General features: G+C 35.7%; 1 protein-coding gene across 2 annotated transcripts in view; it reads right to left on the bottom strand.

Moving 5' to 3' along the window:
- Positions 1 to 19,599, bottom strand: part of RIT2 (Ras like without CAAX 2) — a 175,637-nt gene that overhangs the window by 24,984 nt on the left and 131,054 nt on the right. The window lies entirely within an intron of this gene.

Below are 19,599 nucleotides of genomic sequence, written 5' to 3'. Positions count from 1 at the left end.
CAGCCCCTGAGGCAGGGAACAAACTCTGTTGACTATTTATTAACTTATGTAGACTGTCTTTTTGATAAGGTTTTTTTTAGAGACATTACTTTCCCAGTCTAAGATTATCCCCATAAATAAAATGGATTGGACACAAGTGTCTAATCCTACACTTATAGAGATAAACTTTGTACTCCAGAGAAGGACCCCCTTGCCTATACTGCCTGACAGAAATAACCTGCAGCCTTACTTCCCTCCAAATAACCTGTGGTCATCATGGTGGGAACTGCTAATTCCCATGGATCAGTACTCCCGAGCGAGCATGCTAACTACGAAACAGCACAAATAACTATAGGTCAGTGCTTGAGTCCAGCCTTTGGCCATAACCATACATTTCAGATGAGATCTTGGACCAATCTCTGTGTCACTATGCTTTTCTGAGATAAAGTGTGTGTAGAAAAGTGAGATCACAAAAATTTGGCTCCAGAGATACCTATGGTCTGGACCTGCTCACCCTAAGGTTTTACTACATTTAGTAGACAAAATGTTAAACTGCCCTCTGAAGAGGCCTTTCCCAATTGTGAAGAAGGTGAGAGACAGGCTGCCTCCCAGCCTCCATTGTCTTATTACAAATAGGATGAATTGCTGCCCAAGTGTGATACGGGCCGTGGAATGCCTGGGATTGTTATGGCAGATATTTGGATGCATTTTATTTAGTTTGTTACTAGTTGCTCAGGACTGTCAGGGGAGAGAGGACAAAGAGAGCTGAAGACACTGGGATGGTCTGTGGTGATGAGCAGACTCACTCCTTAGTCCAGGCGGAGGTCTCTGAGCAATTTCCAAGACTGTCTTCCACTCAGGAGACCTAGTACTACTGTGATGGTTGCTATTACTGTTATCAATACTGTCACTGTTATTATTATTGCTCATTTAGGGACAATCATGTTTGTGACTTAGCTGTAGATACTACCATGGACTTTTTTTCTGCCAAGGAAGTTTTTGGTCCTGATGTTTGCAATTTTAAAACATATCCTTGCCTCAAATCTACAGCTTTTTTCCTCACTCTTCCAGTAACCTGTATCAGTTGTTTCCCCTGCTTGATATAGCCTTCTTACAATGTGTTTCTGTCTTATCCTTACCTTCTCGTATAAAAGCAGGTGCTGAATGCTTAGGGATGTGTGTTTTACAGCTGTAATAGATTTGACGGGTGCTCTAAGAAATCCACTTAACATATGACTCTGAGAAACTCTAAAAGCATCCCATATCCAATAAAGCTGATAGAATTATTATTTGTTGCACTTTTACTACAGGAAAATGTTTCACAATGTGCAACATACTCTGATTCATATCCTGTAATTTATCAAGAGACATCTTCTTATTAGACCTTGTTAACCAGAAAATAAACCTTTTTTCCACTTTATGAGGAGTAAAACATGATAAATAATAATGGGAGAAATAACTGTCAAGCAATTTACAAATGATATGCTGTGAAAATATGGCACCTTGATGGTTTCTCCTAGGAAGATATATGCTGCAGTAATACCGTGATTCAGAAGGTGCTTTGATTATTAGGGATAAAAAGAATGTGGATGGACATATATCAGCTTAAAGCTTAAGTTTGAGTTGAATGAGTCTAATGTCAAACATGTTGTTAATGTCTTGCGCTACGTAGCCAAGAAAAGTTTTGCAGGGACAGGTCAGGAGATTGCTGTTGGCAGCGTTGAGCTGGATGAAGCAGGTACCTTTGTAGTGTAAAGATTTCCGAATGCATCAATATGCAGAAGCCACCCCTGACATCTCCGTGTGTCACCAAACTGCCTCTCATCTCAGTGCATTTTCACTGGGAAGTGATGCTTGCCCAGTCCCTCAGGGTTTACATAGTGATTGGGAAGCAATATTAAAACTTTTCCACAACATCATAGGAAAAAAAAAAAAAAAAAAAAGAAAAAAAAAAAGGATTTGCTTCACCCAAGATTACAGGAATTTTAACATGTTTATCTCTACGAGAGTGAGCCAGAGTGATAACCCTATTCTGGACACCTAATCAAGTTATGCAAGATTTTTATTACCTAAATAATAAGAAATAGTGAAGAAAATAATAAAAATAAATGAAACATATGAAGCAGGTTAAAAAAGATGTTAATCTAGGTTCTGTATTGAATTATCTAAACAATCATTCAGTAATTGGAAGCCTTAAACAGGTAATTTGAATATAACCTGTAACATTCTCTAAGGATTCTTCAAACGTTTTTAGTACAAAAATAAAATTTGATGGCAGTTTTCAAACATGTTTACATACACACACACACTTCCATAAGGATTTGCCTTCTGTTTTGGAGCGAAGGAGAGAAAGATTCTGAAAATCAAGGCAATGAAAAAGAAAATTAGTGAAAAAATAACCAAACAGAAAGCAACTTGGTTGGAGCATGTCGAAATGTTGCAGGTTGTGCTGTGTATCTGCTGATTGGTTTCACAGTATCCAGGTAGAATATAAAAAATAGCTTTTCTGCTATCATGTTTAGTGGCAGTATTCAAAGCACACTGAAGGTAAAGTGAGTTCCCCAAAGCACGAGATGATCCTGACAATCTACCCTTACAAGAAAGCTCTATGACCTGAAAGCGCAACAACAAAATTAGAATCTTATTACAGTCCTGGGACCAGTTTAGGGTTTAATGCTATTATACCAATTCTCTTCTCTGCAGGCTAACAATGAACTAAGAAAATATTATCTATTGTCTTCAAGACTGCAGTACAGCAGAAAGAAAAAAAAAAAATATCAGCAAAAATATGACTACAGCTTTGATAGAAAGTAAGAGTTCATGTAGCTTTCATTACCTGTAATTTAATATATCGAGTAAAAAACACTTAGATGATAAAGTAAAAAATCATTCAAATTTCTAAATCCTCAGCTTGATATTTATGTGTTTTAATTTTAATTAGTATCATTTTTTTTTTTTTTTTTTTTTTTTTCTCCCCCCTCTGTATTCCTGAAGATTCCATTTTCATTTTACAACTTCCATATTTCTGTCTTACATATGACAGGATTTTTCTGTGCTTTAGAGTTGGCTATTGGTTGAAACCCAGAGATCTTTTGAGATACAGAATATTTAGATTATATCTCTGGTAGCTGATCAAATTTGTGAATATCCATCATTCAGAATACATACTGAATACAAAGATCTGTTTTCATCCTATGAACTTTAAGCACTTAACTGAGTTAATGACATAATCATGTCTTGCTGCCTGCAGTTAACAGGTAGCAGCCAGTTCACCTAACATCTGAATTGCTTTTTGAAGGACCAGACCTCTCCTCTAGTGGTGAGGAAACCACGATGACTTAATCCTTAATTACATGCAATATTTTAATTATCAAAAAAATATCCTAGTCTAGGCTGTAGCTCATCCTTATTTATACATTTATGAACATTCATGAAAATATCTACTGTCACGAGATTATATTATGAAATTTGGACCTACAACTTACTCATCGTTTGAACTGCTATCATAAATCCTGAATGTGAAATGGTATACACTGATGGTTTTCTATGGACTTTGGGAAATGAATGATGATGGATTTAAAAAGGTTTAAGTTGAATTTATTTACTTTCATGTGTGTGTAAACATCACCTTCTGAAGTATGTCTCTAATTATTTTATAAAATTGCTGGAAATTTTGTAAGTAGATATTTACATTTCTTTTACAGGTGACATATTCAGTAGAGAGAAATATAAATTTTGAGTAATAAGCTAAAATAAAATGTTTTCATCTAGATAATAAATAAGTGGCTATATATTTGTCAGATAGTTATCTGAAAAGGGGAAATCCACTCTGATTTCTTGACCATATCTAATTAGATTAATGGCAAGGGAAGGGAAGGGAAGGGAAGGGAAGGGAAATATAGAAACGCTTTTTTTAATCATATTTTTTGGGATTCTGTATTTTTAACATCTTTATATCTGCTCAGTCTAGAAATTCACATTGAAACCTAAGTATATGACTTTCTTTGACTTCACAGTTCCAATTCTCCCTTTTCATTTATTACTATCACTCATTATGCTTCATCTGACATCTAGCCTTTCAGAAAAAGGGAATAGATCATGTCATATTTGTGTAAAAAATCTAATACATATCTGGGGGTACTTAAATAATGGAAGAAGTTAAAATAATATGTGCAACAATCTTGGCCTAGCTCAGAATATACTAGACTAGAAGTTTATTACAAATGTCATTTGTAGTTTTACTGGAGATTCTTTTTCCAAATGAAACAGGTTTTAAATTTGATTCCAGCTTCCAGATCTGTTCTAATGATCTTGTGGGATAAACTTTTATGGTGACACGGTTCTACATCCATAAAATAGAACAAATATGTTTTTCTTGCCCCTTTGAAGTTAGATTCTTATTGATCTGCTCATATTTATACTTGTGCCACACACATTATAGTTTCCACACGTATCAGAACAGATATTAACTTCCAAGTTCTTTATGACATGGGTTGTTGCGTAGCAAGACCAAGATCCTAAACTTGATTGAGTTTCCACTTAGTTGCTACAGTAAGGATTTGGCATGAGGTTTATATCTAGAAGTAATATTTTTTTTATCCTATCACCTTTGCAATATCATTCTAAAATAGACTGGAATTACAGCATCATCTAGAGTGATGGAGGAAAGTTATCAACGTTGTTCCCTCAAAAAAATCACCAACCATTGAAAACGTAGCCTTCTCCCATCTTTATCTACATCTGAACTTATTTATTTATGTGAATCTAAATCAACTCCACTTAAGGACAGGATGAAACTTCTTTACTGTGAAGGTGGTCAGAGACTGGACAAGTTGCCCATAGAAGCTATGGACTCTCTATCCTTGGAGATGTTAAAAACTGGACAAAACCCTGATCAACCTGCTCTAGTTGACTCTGATTTGAGCAGTGATATTGGATTTGATGATCTCCAGAGGTCCCTCCAAGCCTCAAGTAGTCTTTGTCTGTGATTCTATGATTTTAAAATTTTTTTATAAATAAATTTTGATTTACTTATAAAAATTAACAAAATAATTTTTCTCTTTATTAAATTAGTCACCTGTTTGGAAAGGAATATATTTTATAGGAGATCATTGTACTGCTCTGTTTAGAAGAATAAATTCCACATACCTAAAATAGTAAATCATTTCAAGGAAAATTTGCCACAGGTCAAAATTCTGCATAATGTTATCTTTACTCCAGCTGAGAACAACTTGCTTCATTTCTATGTGGACACAGAGAAGTCGAATTGGTTTTCTACAGTGGCAACAAGATTCAAGCCTCCTGGACTACAGTCACTCCCATGATCTGAGTTTTATTTGTGTGGGGATTTTTCGCACTATGTAAATCTGCTTTGAATCCAAAGACAAAGGATAGATATATGCAGAACCGGAGACGAGTACATATTTGGATGAAGATAGCTCTTCAAGTCTGCAGATAAACTTGAAAATAAAATCCCAGAGGGCATTCCATTGAAGAGCTGAGTTGGAAATTTACAGTGTGGTATTATTCATAATCTTTGAAGAATGTAAAATTAGGAATAGGCCACTTGCAAAGTGTAAAATTAATCTAGTGTGAACAAAGAGATAGATTTTTTGGGTTCACCAGGTAAAAAGAAATCTCTCATTAATCTAGTTGATTTACTGCAGTAGTAAGTGTCATGCATCTCAGTTCATTTACAGACATTGTGGGAATGTATAGCTTTGACATATCCAGTTTAATTCAGCTGTATAAAACAAAACAGTGGTTCAGATATAAACTGTGAGTTGAACATGGCAGTCACACAAATACAGAAATTACAGAAGGCAGCAAAAGCCAAAGAAGTATATCCTGGTTTTCAGCAACTTATGTGGAACATCACAGAGAAAATTCTAAGGGCCTCAATTCAAATAGTAGAACATCTAAAAAATTTATCCGAAATTAAAAGGCTTCTGTTTCAAAGCTTTCGCATGGCTATGATTATTGACAATGTATAGCACAACAGTTAACAGTGATGTGCAGGTGCACAGTTTGCCTGAGTATTCTACCCTGTGTGGGTCATCGTACACACAAAGTAAATGAATGGTCCCTTCTGTGAGAATTTACACAACGTGGTACCCCAAGGAATGAGAGAAAGTGAAGAAGTGAGATTAAGAAAATGCTGTACTAAGTGTACACAAGACACTGACATTTTCAAAGGTCTACTGCATAAGCTTTCCTGTTCTTTTTATTGTCATCATTGAGTGGAAAAATACTGAGATGAACACAGAAAGTTTATTCAATAAGAATATCCTTGTTATTGCTTTTCTCTTAGATAATCCATTTCCCTGTGTGCATTCTGTGAGTAATGCCACAATTTATCTTGCTTAGGTCAATTCTGAAACCTGTTTTCTCTTATGTATGACTTTTGAGTTAATTCACTAAATCTCTCTTCACCCTTTATTTTACGTAAATGAGGGATTTACATTAGCTCAGCACTCCGCAGCACTGTTCACTAGCAGCATCACTTTTCTTGTCATTTGTTTTCCATGGAGCAAAGCAAAACTGTCAGGGAATTACAAGATCTGTTTCAAGTCTCATTTTGTAAAATTACAATTGTTTGTTTGTTTGTTTGTTTTAAGTACTTATAATGTGCCTGCTACTATGTAAGTTAGATATAGAAGGAAAAGATCACTAAAAGTCTGTCAACTATTTTTAAAACTCTCTGAAAAATATATTGTCAAATAGAATAAATCAAAATAGAATAATGATCCCCTTTTATAAAAAAAGTCAAAATATATGCTGTTCAAGAGAGCATGTATCCAATTATATAAAGATATCTCTGTTAAAACTATATTTTTTCTTATGATTTCCCTTCTTCTATATTTTATTTTCTGTTCACTTGAGTTTTAAATTGCTGATATCACTGGCCAGTCTGGCACTATGGTGGTGTTTGAGTATGTTCACTCATCGGTGGAGATGGTCGGTGATGTACTTACATAAGTTATCTAGTTCCAAGAGTGCATTTCAAGTTCAAACATGAGCTTTTATTGCAAGATTTAATTTGTTGGCACTACATCTTTGCTAATAAGCCCCACTTACTGATCTAAGAGGTTTGGCCTATGCTATTTCAATGACCACTGCTTTCATGCTGTGAAGATAACTATCTGAGTAAGTTCTCATTAAAATTAATAGTTGTTACCATCCTTTCACCTCATATGTTGTATCTTTCCTGCTGTTTATTCTTCCGCAAACGCTTCTAACTTTTCTCCCTGCACATACATTCCAAAACCTTACAGATCTTCTTTTACTTACATTGTGCCATTCTTTTTTACTCTGTAAACCACTGCTGCCTTTTTCTGTTTTCTACTTACTATTGACTACAACTAGTCACATTATTCAATGCAATTTAAGTGTTTGATGCATGTAGCCCTTCCTCTATTTCTCCACTTGCAAACACATCCCGAGCAGTCATCATTTGTCACTGTACACCAGCAATCTCCAGCCATCAATTTGCAAAGTAAGGTTTGCTCCTGAATTGTATATCTCAGCAATTACATACTTTGAATTCAGGGAGTGTAATTTCTAAATCACAGGAAAGAAACTGAGTTCAGGAGGAAAAGTTTTGGGGCCCTTGGGCTAGGACTCTGTTTCCCATGTCTCACTCTGGGATAAAAGGAGATTTTGCTGTTGCTATTCATATTACTCTTCAGTCAAAGCAGCTTGATTCAATTAACTATTTTTACTCTGAATCTTGTTTGAGACAGGTATCAGTGATTATTATTTGAGCAGTGAGAGCATAAATACCATTATCTGTTTTTCTACATTTCTACTGATTACCTGTAGGAAAACACAACTAAAAATTCCTGGCTTTTGAATTTTTTTTTTTTTTCTTTTTGGCATTAAAAGCATAGCCACCATTAACAATCAACACTTTAAAAGCTTTTAAATCCTAAAACTGGAACTTAAATACCCAAACAAGGAATGCACCCACCTGGATTTCAGATCATCATTTAATAGGAGTGGCTGACATGACTGAAGCCATGTTAAATTCTGATCACATTGCTATGAAGTAACTTCTTGTAAAGGAAATCTTTTCGGGAAACACATAGATACGATAAAGAAAAAAATATTTCAAACTAATGGTATCGACTCTGTTCTGCTTTCTCCCCCTTTTTTTGGACACATTGTGAGAGCAAAATATATACCAAAGTAAACAAACAAATAATTAAATTAATAAATTACTTGGCAAAAAATAAAACCGTATCAAAATTATTGAAGTTGCTTTTAAATTTTTTTCCAGTAAAACAATTCACAGTATTGTTTTGTTGCCTGACTAAAGGTCAACCTTGAGCAGTTGAAATCCTGAGCTTGCTGCATACCCAAAGCATGCATTAATTACCCTATAAAAGAAGCTGTTTTCTCATAGTTTAACACTTCTGATCATGAAAATTTTTGAGACACTTCATTCATGAGGTATAGTTTGTGGTGGGATTCTTCTGATCAAATGTTAGTCCCTTTAATGGGGACCTCAACATCAGAATTAATCTTACAAGGTTCCTGGTCTATTAAGAGAGAGTAATAAGCCTTTCTAGAATGGGTTTCACACCACTGTAAGATAAATGCCTAAAACAGTTAAAAAAAAAAAAAAAAGTGTTGTACTGTACTTTTTTGCCAGTATACTACTTTAAAAATTCACCCTAACCTTTTATCCTTCTAAGTTATTTGGTATGTGATCTACAAGACTTGATTGTACAGAAATCTTGATGTGTAGTCTAGTGAGTCAGGTTTATTGCACATACCTATTGCAAGCAGAGGTAAATCACCCTACTTTTACCTTTCTTCATTATATAGTGTCATCATTTATGGCACTGCATTGAACTATTTATTTTTTTTTTCAGAAATACTAAAAACTTAAAATTTCAGAAATACTAAATACTGAAAAGCTCTCCCCTGTACACAAGGAGATGCACTTTGACATGAAATCTGTGGTGAAAACAAATATTGATGCACAGATTTGGATCAGACTATGTGCAGAAACAAATTGATTTTTTTGTTCTATATCATTCTAGAATAAAAAAAAAGGTAAATACAAATAATATATATTTCATGTTCACACACAAAACACACACACATATATATATATATGTATTAAAAAAAAAAAACCAAAAAAACCAACTCTCAATTACTCATGTAGAAAGTACTTAGTAGAACAATCAGATGTGTCTTGACAGGAAAAAAGAGCAAATTTTAGTTTTACAATGCTATCAAGCTTCTCTGATGAACTTCTAAAGTAATCTAGGAAAGACATGTTCATTAGAGTCTCATTACTTGGCTGGGTAATTGCTGTTCGTATCAGAAACACAAATCACAAGAAAGGCTTATTAAAACAACCTATTAAAAATCTCAGACAGACAGACTGCTCTGCAGTATCTGCCACTAAGTCATGTAAACAGTATCAAGGAAATTACAAAATTGGGAAGCCTTGTTAAGGTTATTTTGTTGTCTTTCTGCTTGTAAGAACAGGATTTTTTTCTCCTACCATTGTCTGTTTATGAATACCTTAACCCATCTAGTGTGCAGTGAGTTAAAATATAGAGCATCATTTCCTACAGCAGAAAATTTCAGATACTAATAGACTTTAGCACTAGGAAATTTATTCTTGCTGTTGAGTCTTTCTTAGGTTCATCCTCTCACTTATTAATTCCTTTTATTCTGCTTTACCTGCCTGCTTTAAATTGAGCATCCGTCACCACAGCTGATCACTGCCCATCACCTGGGCATTGTCCTTCTTTATCCTCCTAATAGGTGCACAGATGCAACTATGGCTCTGGTTCAGGAAAGCAGATAAAGACTGTTTAATATTAAGGAGATAGTCCTTATATTCCTTAATATTAAGGAGATATTAAGTATTGTGATATTTGAGTTAACATTGAGATACTTTTGTCTGCCCCTTACCATCAAAGTTCTAAAGCAAGTGCAGTAATCAATGCAAACTCTCCTATCCAGTATTTCCCAGCACCACCCCAATACTTCAGTGGGTGAAGAAGAAACCTGGCACTTGTGAAATCAAACATTTAACTCAGCAACCCAGAATACATGTTTAGAAAACACCAGAGGGACCTTCTCTCTTTTCTTTCCTGCACAGGAATGGTTTAGTGCATGATGGGGACATTTATAGGCAATGTAATGATTTTGCAGTCAAACTTATAAATATACCACTGTTGACAGCTTTTAAATGTTTCATCAGTTACATACTAAGATGATGTGGAAGGACACATTTGGTAAATATTTAATGAATGTCATCAAGACAAGGGCAGAGCTACATTTCTAAGAACTTTAAAATTAATAAAAGAAAGTTGTGGGATTTTTTTTTTTTTTTTTTTTTTCTGAGCACCAATCTTCTAAAAGGTCCTAAGGGGTATCCTAGGGAATGTTTGAAAAGACAGTCACACAGAACTAAATTCATGCTGTTACTTTAGGAATGAAAATGCTGTTATTTTAATCTCATTGAACACTTTACTGTAATTTAAACTGACTGAGAAAAGATATCCTTTTCATAACATCAGGATAAAAGGTTTGCATGGCATTATGTTTATCATAAGACTAAAGGCAGAATTTTACTAATGCACTGTTACTGTTCTGATGAATAATAGTAAAAGCCAAAAATTAGAATTTTCTTTTTCCTTTAAAATGAGCATTTTTCCTCTACAGAAAGCAAAACATGCATCTGATATTTAAGTAATGGATCTTTTCAGTTGCTAAAAATAGTCATTATCTGTAGATTAAAATAATTTTTAAAACATATGTAACATGATCACATCAGTAAAACTAAAACATAAGATTGGATGCTGTCAGTGCAGAATAAGGTTAAGGATCTCAATATGAGATCAATATTAAAATTAAAAGCTATAAATTACCCTTAAGTTATAGCTCATATTCAAGTATCCCACTAGGTTTACAGTCCCTTTTCCAACAGTCTCTGACCATCAATTATGTTTAATTTTATATATATAATACAAGGAATTGTACAAAGAACATTCATGTGTAAAAAATTACCACTAAAAATATGGTTATTCTCATATGTTCACTTTTATATATAAATATATATATATATATTGTATTTTCTATGCAGTCTTAATTCTGCCCATCTACCTGTGCAATCTTGTTATAGAAATCCGTAACGCTTCTTTAGCTAGATTTTCCAAATTTTGGCTAAGCGTACATGACTCCATTTTAATAATGCCTGTACTGGTGTACAGTCAGTCTTCTTGTAGTATTACATCCCTACCACTTGTGGGGTTGCAGAGAGTGAGGTTTCCATCTAACAACCAAGAAAGATAATCTCCTCTGTTACCCTTGTCTGATTCACTCTTCCATCACCCATAAAAAGCAGAAGTTGTGGCTACTGACAATGATCCTGATTTTGTATGAAGAAAGCAAACCTGCCCAGGAAAATGCCATTTCATTCATTTTGACTTCTCTGCTTGTCCTTCAACAGCAAGCAAGCTAGGAAAGGGAACATGCCCCACAGATTCACCACCACCATTGACAGAGGTATGATTTCTGCTATTGAGGACAGGCAGGTTGGTCTCCAGGACAGGCCCAGGCTCTAGGAAGTTAGGTTGTTGGAGGAAAACATATATCTCCTGGAGAGTCATCTCCATCAATGAGGAGATACAATGACAGCTCCAAAATTTTCTTCCTTAATCCCAAACTCAGACGAGGATCTAAGGATATTTGCATTGCCTGTTGGGCCCATGACAAATATGGAAAAGCTTTTGAAAAGTATCACAACAAAGAGATACCAAATGTTAGGAAGGGTGAATGCTCTATGACTCTGCATGGATCTGACTGGTATAGCTTATGAAGAAAGTTTGTTCAAATTGTCTGTATCTGGCTGCAGAGGAAAAAAAAAAAAAAAAAAAAGTTATCTGCAAGTTGTTATTCAGTAGGTAGACATTAAACTTCACCACAAATGCTATTTTGCAATAATTATTTGACTAACTTGAACAGTTACTGTATATAGTGCCCATGGTTGAAATTAAAAAGAGACAAATTGAAATGAAAAGCTGACTCTTAGCCAAAGCTGAAGGGATGCTGCTGATACCATCTGCTAGTACAGCCCACAGGAACCAGGAAACCACAGAATTAGCTTTATGTGAGGAATTATGTTTCATCTGCTTTTTAGGAAAGATTAACAGGAGCCTGTTGTCCAACTGCAATATTAGTACCCATTTAATATATTTTTTTCTGATTTTGCTAGGAGTGATTTTAAATCTCTGTTGAGAAGTGTAAATGCTTTATTTAAATGACACAACTTTTGCTGCATTGAAAAACTAGGTGAAATTATAGTCATAACTGGTTTTCTTGTGCATTTTCCAGATGTGTTACTAATGATCTAGTCCTAGGTCAGAAAGAATATTTTTTCAAATATTCTCCTTTAGAAGTTTTAAATGCTGCTTTTTCTCTAGTAAGGTGGGAAGTCTGAGTATTTTGAAGACTGTTACATGTGAGAACAAAGGAATGAAAGTTTTGAGATTTTTTATTTGTTCCAGACCAAATTCTGCTTCAGATATGAGACTCATTATTACATTACAACGTTCAAAAGATTAATTTAAATATTTTTTTGTTAGACTGTGGTGAAGTAAAATAAAAACACAGAATCACAGAACCATAATTGTTGGAAAACACCTTGAAGACCATCCAGTCCAACAATTAACCACACACTGACTGTTCTCAGTGTTATGTCAACCCGACTCTTAAACCTCTCCAGGGATGGGGACTCCCCCCCTGCCCTGGGCAGCCCATTCCAACGCCCAACAGCCCCTTCTGCACAGAAATCCTTCCTCAGAGCCAGCCTGACCCTGCCCTGGGCAGCTTGAGGCCATTCCCTCTTGTCCTATCACTTGTTACTTGGGAAAAGAGACTCATCCCCAGCTCTCTGCACCCTCCTGGCAGGGAGCTGTAGAGGGTGATGAGGTCTCCCCTCAGCCTCCTCTTCTCCAGACTAAACCCCTCCAGTTCCCCCAGCCGCTCCCCAGCAGACCTGTGCTCCAGACCCTGCCCCAGCTCCGTTGCCCTTCTCTGGACACGCTCGAGTCATTCAATGGCCTTTTTGGGGTGAGGGGCCCAACACTGAACACAGGAATCGAGGGGCGGCCTCCCCAGTGCCGAGCCCAGGGCTCAGATCCCTTCCCTGTCCCTGCTGGCCACGCCAGTGCTGACACAAGCCAGGATGCCATTGCCCTCCTTGCCCCCCTGGGCACACTGCTGGCTCCTGTTCAGCCGGCTGTCAATCACCCCCCAGGTCCCTCTCTGACTGGCAGCTCTCCAGCCACTCCTCCCCAGGCCTGTAGCCCTGCTGGGGGTTGTTGTGATCCAAATGCAGGACCCAACACTGAGCTTTGTTCAACCTCACACAATCGGCCTCAGGCCATCAGTTCAGCCTGCCCAGATCCCCACGTAGAGCCTTCCTATCTTCAAACAGATCAACACTCATGCACAACTTGGTGTTATCTGGAAACTGTCTGGGGATGCACTCAATCCCTTCATCCAAATTTTTCATACAGATACTAAACAGACCTGGCCCAGTACTGAGTCCTGGGGAACACCACTTGCAACCAGCCACCAGCTGGATTTTACTCCATTCACCAGCACTTTTCAGGCTCGACCATCCAGACAGTCTTTTATATCACAACTCAGACTTAGGGGTTCAGATGTGGCACCCTATGCTTGCTGCAACCAGAATAACAATATTCTGATATTCCAGTGATCTTGGAGCCCAGCAAAACATGAATATAAAAAGGATGTGATATAAATAGAACAAAAATATCTCTAGCCATACTGGTGAAACAAGTAGGGGCAGTGATTGGAAAAGAGTTGTTCTCTAGTGTAAACTAGGTTTTATTAATACTGTAGTAAAGTACAGTAGATTTAAAATGTAAGATGTAAAATGAATTGTGCATGGGCAGGTTTCCAACTAAATACCTGATGTTGAGCCTGAACCCCAAATAGCTGGGTTCTATCTTTGTTGGCTCATCGATCTAAAATGGATCTTGAATTAGAAGCAAAGTCAGCGTTGTCCCTGGCCTTAACACCTACAGAAAAGCTTCTATGTAGTTTGACTCTAGAGAAATGCAGGAAGTGAGGGAGGTTTATAACATTCAACACTGAGATTTATGTTTTCCTAACTGTGCTAGTATCGTGCAGTTACCAAAAAAAGCAACTGACACAAGGTAAAGTGAAAGCTAGATTTTTTTTTTTTTAAATCAATCATTGACAGATGCCAGCCTCTCAGCTAAATGTGAGTTCCTGCTAGCTACACAGCTGATTTTGCTAACTAGAATAATCATACAGATGCACTTTTCTTCCAGTAATAAGATCTAGAGTTCATTTTGTTCTTCCCTGTGTTGTGCTTTTGCTTTTTCTTGAAGATTAAAATCCTTAATTAAAAGTAACTTTCTTTGTGTGGGTGTGGGTTGGGATAGATTTTAAAAATCACATTCCAGGACATTTTCCATCAAGGAATGTCCTGAGTCTTTATGGACTATGGAATGAAAAAGCCACATACTCTCTGTGTTTACTTGTCTTGAACTGGATGAGAAACTTCAGTGGTGTTGGTAAGGGAGAAAATAATTTTTGGCAAAGAACACAGTCATGGTTTATAGAATCACTTCCTGCTTATCTAATAAATTTTCACATAGAAATCCCATATGGAATTAATTCATTTTCTACACAAAGGTTGTATTCCCAATGCATTATATTTTAGAGCAAAGTAGGACAGATAATGAATGAGAATATTTTCATTAAAGGAAATGAGGTCTAAAAGAAAGGGTTATGTCAAGAATAGGATAAATTCAGGGCTTCAGTAAAGTCAGTTGCCAAATTTTGTAAATTGTGAATTAACCAGCACAGCAGATCTTTTTTCGTTCTTTCTTAGTGTCAATTGATTTCTAGCAGTAAGAGGCGTGCTCCTGATTTTCATGCTGTATGAAGACAACTCCATCTACAGTAATTACTAACCCTATGATCCATCACCAATAAAAGAATACACTGCTAGTGGTTTTGTTCTCACTGCCCAACATCAGGTCAAGATTTTGTCATTATCCACAAAGCATTTAACTTGATGTACAACCTTTAAGATTAGTAACTTTGTGCTTTTTTATGGAGAATAGGTTGTTTTGGTTTATTTATTCACAGAATATGCATCACAATGACTAAGAATCCAGCTGAAACAAAGTCTTTGTATTGTAAATTATTTTCAATGTACCTAGTTCCTGGATTTCCATTAAACAAAAAATTACTCTTGTAAATGGAACTATTTACCATGCCAATTACTAACACTATGATATCTTATTTCAGATTACGTTAATCAGAGAAAATGTAACCTTGAGTGTTATTCTCTTGTCTGGAAATCTAATTGAAATGTTAGCCAGAAAATTCTTGCTTCTCTTCCTTTTGAACCTATTCTAGAAGCTGCATAAAATTATATAACTATCTAAGCATTAAGTAGGGAGATAATAACTGACTTTTCAGATCTATTAATACATAGTTATAAATCAGATAATTTTATATCTCAGCAGATTTATTAATCTGAAAAAATCATTTGAAGCAGTGGGATTTTAATAATGATATTCATATTAAATGACTTTCTGAGGTTAACCTCTTGCTAACACTATTCTAAATAATTTTTATATTTTTAATAAGAAAGCTATACATGAAAAAAAAAAATTCTAAGAACATTGCATAGCTACAATTTTGCCATTTTTATGAATAAGGTCCACCCTTGTTTTTCTAGGCTGTCTGTGCTACTTTAAACCTATGAAATATTTGGAACAGACACTTCCTATCACGTTGTGCAAATGATAGGTGTGAAATATAGGTTCAATTTAAGCCAGTGGGACTCTTTTCACTGCCTTCAGTGGGGCTATGATTTCTCCTCATGAATTCAGCTTTCAGTATCTTGTTTTGACTTCATATACAGCCAAAAGCAAGGGGTGATGTACGAGTAGCATTTAGCCAGTACTAGCCCTAGGAAGTACCGTAACACATCTAAATCATAACTTCTTTCCTATTTCTTCTTTCCTTTCAGGGGTTGTATTTTTCTGGTCATCTACGACTGTATTAAAATGTTTTACCTTTCCTACATATGCACTTAGCAACTCAAGTTCTCTAAATTAAATAGCAGAGTCATAGACCAGTTTGAAAATTATTTCCAGACTATTCCTCATATGAGTCTTTTTTCTGTCTGGGAAAGGAACAACTAAGCTGTACTTGCTTTATGCTATAGAGACAGAAAAGAAATTCTAGTGTTTCTCAGTGAATATCATGACGGGAAATGTAGCCTGATGAGTCTCCTCCAACAAGGCTAGAAGTGTGAATATCATGATGGGAAATGTAGCCTGATGAGTCTCCTCCAACAAGGCTAGAAGTGTGAAGTATCATTTATCATCAAACAAGTATTTTGTATGACTTAAAAGTGAAAATATTTTTCTTTTTATTTTTTTGCTAGAACTTTTCAGTGTTTCACCCAAGCTCTTTTCCACCTCCTTTTCTTTTTTCCAGATACGTTTATCAGAACAGGAAAAGGATGGGAGATAATAGTATTTCTAATCATACTTTGGACTTAAGGGATCATACTAAATTTCTAGTTTGTATTTAAATATTCTTGCTGAAAGCAGCTGGACTAACATCTCTAGAACTAAAACTATAGGACCAGTAAAATAGTCTGACTGTTTTTCAAGCTTTGCTGTGTTCCTCTTTGACATGTTTCTTGGCCAAATATTCAATATTGGTTTTAAATACCTATCTGACTAAATAACGGTCTTCTGGAACCCCATAAAAACCACAGTATTCAAAGCCAAGTAAGTTTTCAAAGCCAAATGTAGAACTGGGACAAAATATTCAAGGAACATTCTCAATTTCTCATACCCTCAAACAATTTTTTCAATTTAGGAAAACAATGTTTTCTTAACAGTTTAGCTACCTTGATGCCATTTCCGAAGGGAAATCAGACAAGACTAACCTTTCATTGGATTCAGAAAAATTGACCTAGAGAGAAAGAAAAGTACATAGAAATTTTTAACTACTCTTATTTTTGTGGATGGGGTAGTGACTCTTGCTTCTATGGCAAATTACTTAAAATACTTAATATGATATAGAAACTGCTTCAAAAGGAGTTGGAATTCTCTCCAAAAGGACTTCTCATTCCCTGATACACTGTCTAAGATGAAGAATTGCATTTCTAATTTGGTGTTTGAATCTGTTAGGTAATTAAGATCAATAATGGCTTTCAAACACATGATAATATCTGTCTCAGATAAACCTTTTTGCATCCAAAACCTTTCCCACCTTGAGGACTCGTCGTGGCATGTAATACATAATATACATTCATGTGTTTTGTTCAATACTGTAACAGTCAAAGCCACACTGAAGAGAAATATTTTACTTGATTTTGAAGAGAAGTAGCTTATTTTAGTGCTATATTTACTGAATACAATGATCTAAAAATAAAAATAACAGAGGTATAATTTGAAGCCATTGCTGAAGTTATCCAATCTTTGCTCAATAGAGAAGTAGCTAGAAGAGCAGATGGAGAATGATGTGGTACTTCAGACATCAGGGAAGTCTCAGAGGCATTGCAGTACAAACTGACCTAGTATTCCTCAGTCTGTTTTCAATTGCATGGTTTTATTACATGTTTTGGTACCTAGGACTACAATGACAATAAAGTCCTCCAGTATTTTATGAAGGCATTGGAGTAGCTAAAAAGGAATAAAGTTCTTCCTCTTCGTCCCCTGTGTCTGCTCCCTGGGTGTTATGGAAATGATCCTTCCATTGTGGATGAGGGGGAGATAGGCATTTCAGTTGATTTAAACACCTAACATGATCATGTATTTTAAAAAATATCTTTAAGCTTGCATATGCATTTTTAGATACTTTTAAATACCTACTACCCTTTGAAAAAACTTCTCAGGGGGAGCCTGAATCTTGTATGACAGGTTTTTTACAAATGGTGCTGAAGCATTTAGGTCACTTTGGTGTTCTTGCAAATACTAACTATGGCTAAAAAACTAGCCATGGTCCAAATATAAAAATTCACAGGAGAGTCGTAACCCCTACTGGGATATCACACTGGACTTCATGACAATGATCGCAATATTATAAATGTCGTATGACAGTTATCTTATAAGTTGGTACTTGTTCTTTTCATAATACATTACAAAGTCTCACTAGGTTTTCACTTGTCCTTAACTGAGTGGGGCAAAAATTATATGTTATTGTACCATAAAATAAAATTGCAGTAAGGGATCCTGAAACGCATGAAATTGCAGCAAGTTCTCAAAAATTTTGTACGTTGGGTTGCTGCTGTGTCTTTGCTTCTAATGAATTCTCTTAGTAGGAATGCCTCAAGACTGATAGATATGTTTAATACTTTGCTTACTTAGGTATGCAGCTGTGTACTGAACAGCAGGTAGGTGATGCCATAGTGGATGTAGTACATCTGAAAAAACACTCTTGACATGTTTGACATAAATTAGTCATATAAAAGGCATCATTGCTAAACTGTCTGAACATAAAACAAAGTTCACTTAATATTGCTGAATGAGCTGATCGGGTAAGAGTCCTCTAGCTGTCCTTATTCCATCAGTAAACATAACTAGAAGAATTATAGTGAGAGACCAGGCAAAATGCAATATGCATTTCAGCTGAGCAGAACTTAGTGGACCCAATATAGGATCTGGTGCATCAATTTTGGAAGTGCTTGAAATCAATGGCAGTTTTGGCTACATAAGTGTTATCAGACTCTAGCAGTTAACTGTATGAAACTCACAGCTAAGGTTGAATATATACTTACCAAGTAAAATCTAGATGTTTGAAAATGTGATCATGATAGTCTGATGGAAATTCCTAAAAGGAATAAGGCTCCATGTCATACCTGCAGTAAGAGACAATTTCATCTGGGGTGGAAGGAGGGTGATTTTTTTTTTAAAATACATCATGAATTGAATAACGTCTCTCAGGTCTAGCCACCTGCAAGTTAGGAACCAATTCTCAACTCATTCTCTAGCTTCCTTTTATACTTAAGAGTGTCATGTAAATGACTTACCTTAAATTTCTACTTTTGGAGTGGTTGAATTGCTCTCTGAATGTTTTAATCTCGATTACAGAAAGGGTCTTCAAAAAACAAATTTCTTCAGAAACTTATTTTTAACTTTCTTAAGTGTAGCAGGATGAATCCCACCTCAAGCGTCTTAGAACTGCTTTCTTTATACGACAAGTGTAAGATAATTTAACTCATGAAGGACAATTGATTGAAACTGCATTTTGCAGAGGTCCATAGAGTTGGCCACTGTCGCAGGCTGGTTTTTTTGAAACCAGTTAGAAAGCTGAGACACATTCCACTTTGCAGCTCATTCTTAATCCTAAAAGAAGAAACTAACTGCTGACCTCAGCCACACTGGCTGATTCTCAGTTCCTTTCAGAAATTGTTACAGCCAGGATGTCATCTGACAGCGTATATAAGCATTATAACTGGAAGATATTTTCAGTGTAACAAAATATGGTTTATTTTACAGAAGACATTTTTTTCTCTTGAATAGCTGTTAGCATTGTACTTATTCATCTATGCCTGTTTTCTAC

This window comes from Athene noctua, chromosome Z, assembly GCF_965140245.1.
Source record: "Athene noctua chromosome Z, bAthNoc1.hap1.1, whole genome shotgun sequence".
Taxonomy (NCBI): domain Eukaryota; kingdom Metazoa; phylum Chordata; class Aves; order Strigiformes; family Strigidae; genus Athene; species Athene noctua.
Note: the sequence above shows the minus strand (reverse complement) of the source record. Positions and strands in the feature narration are given on the sequence as shown.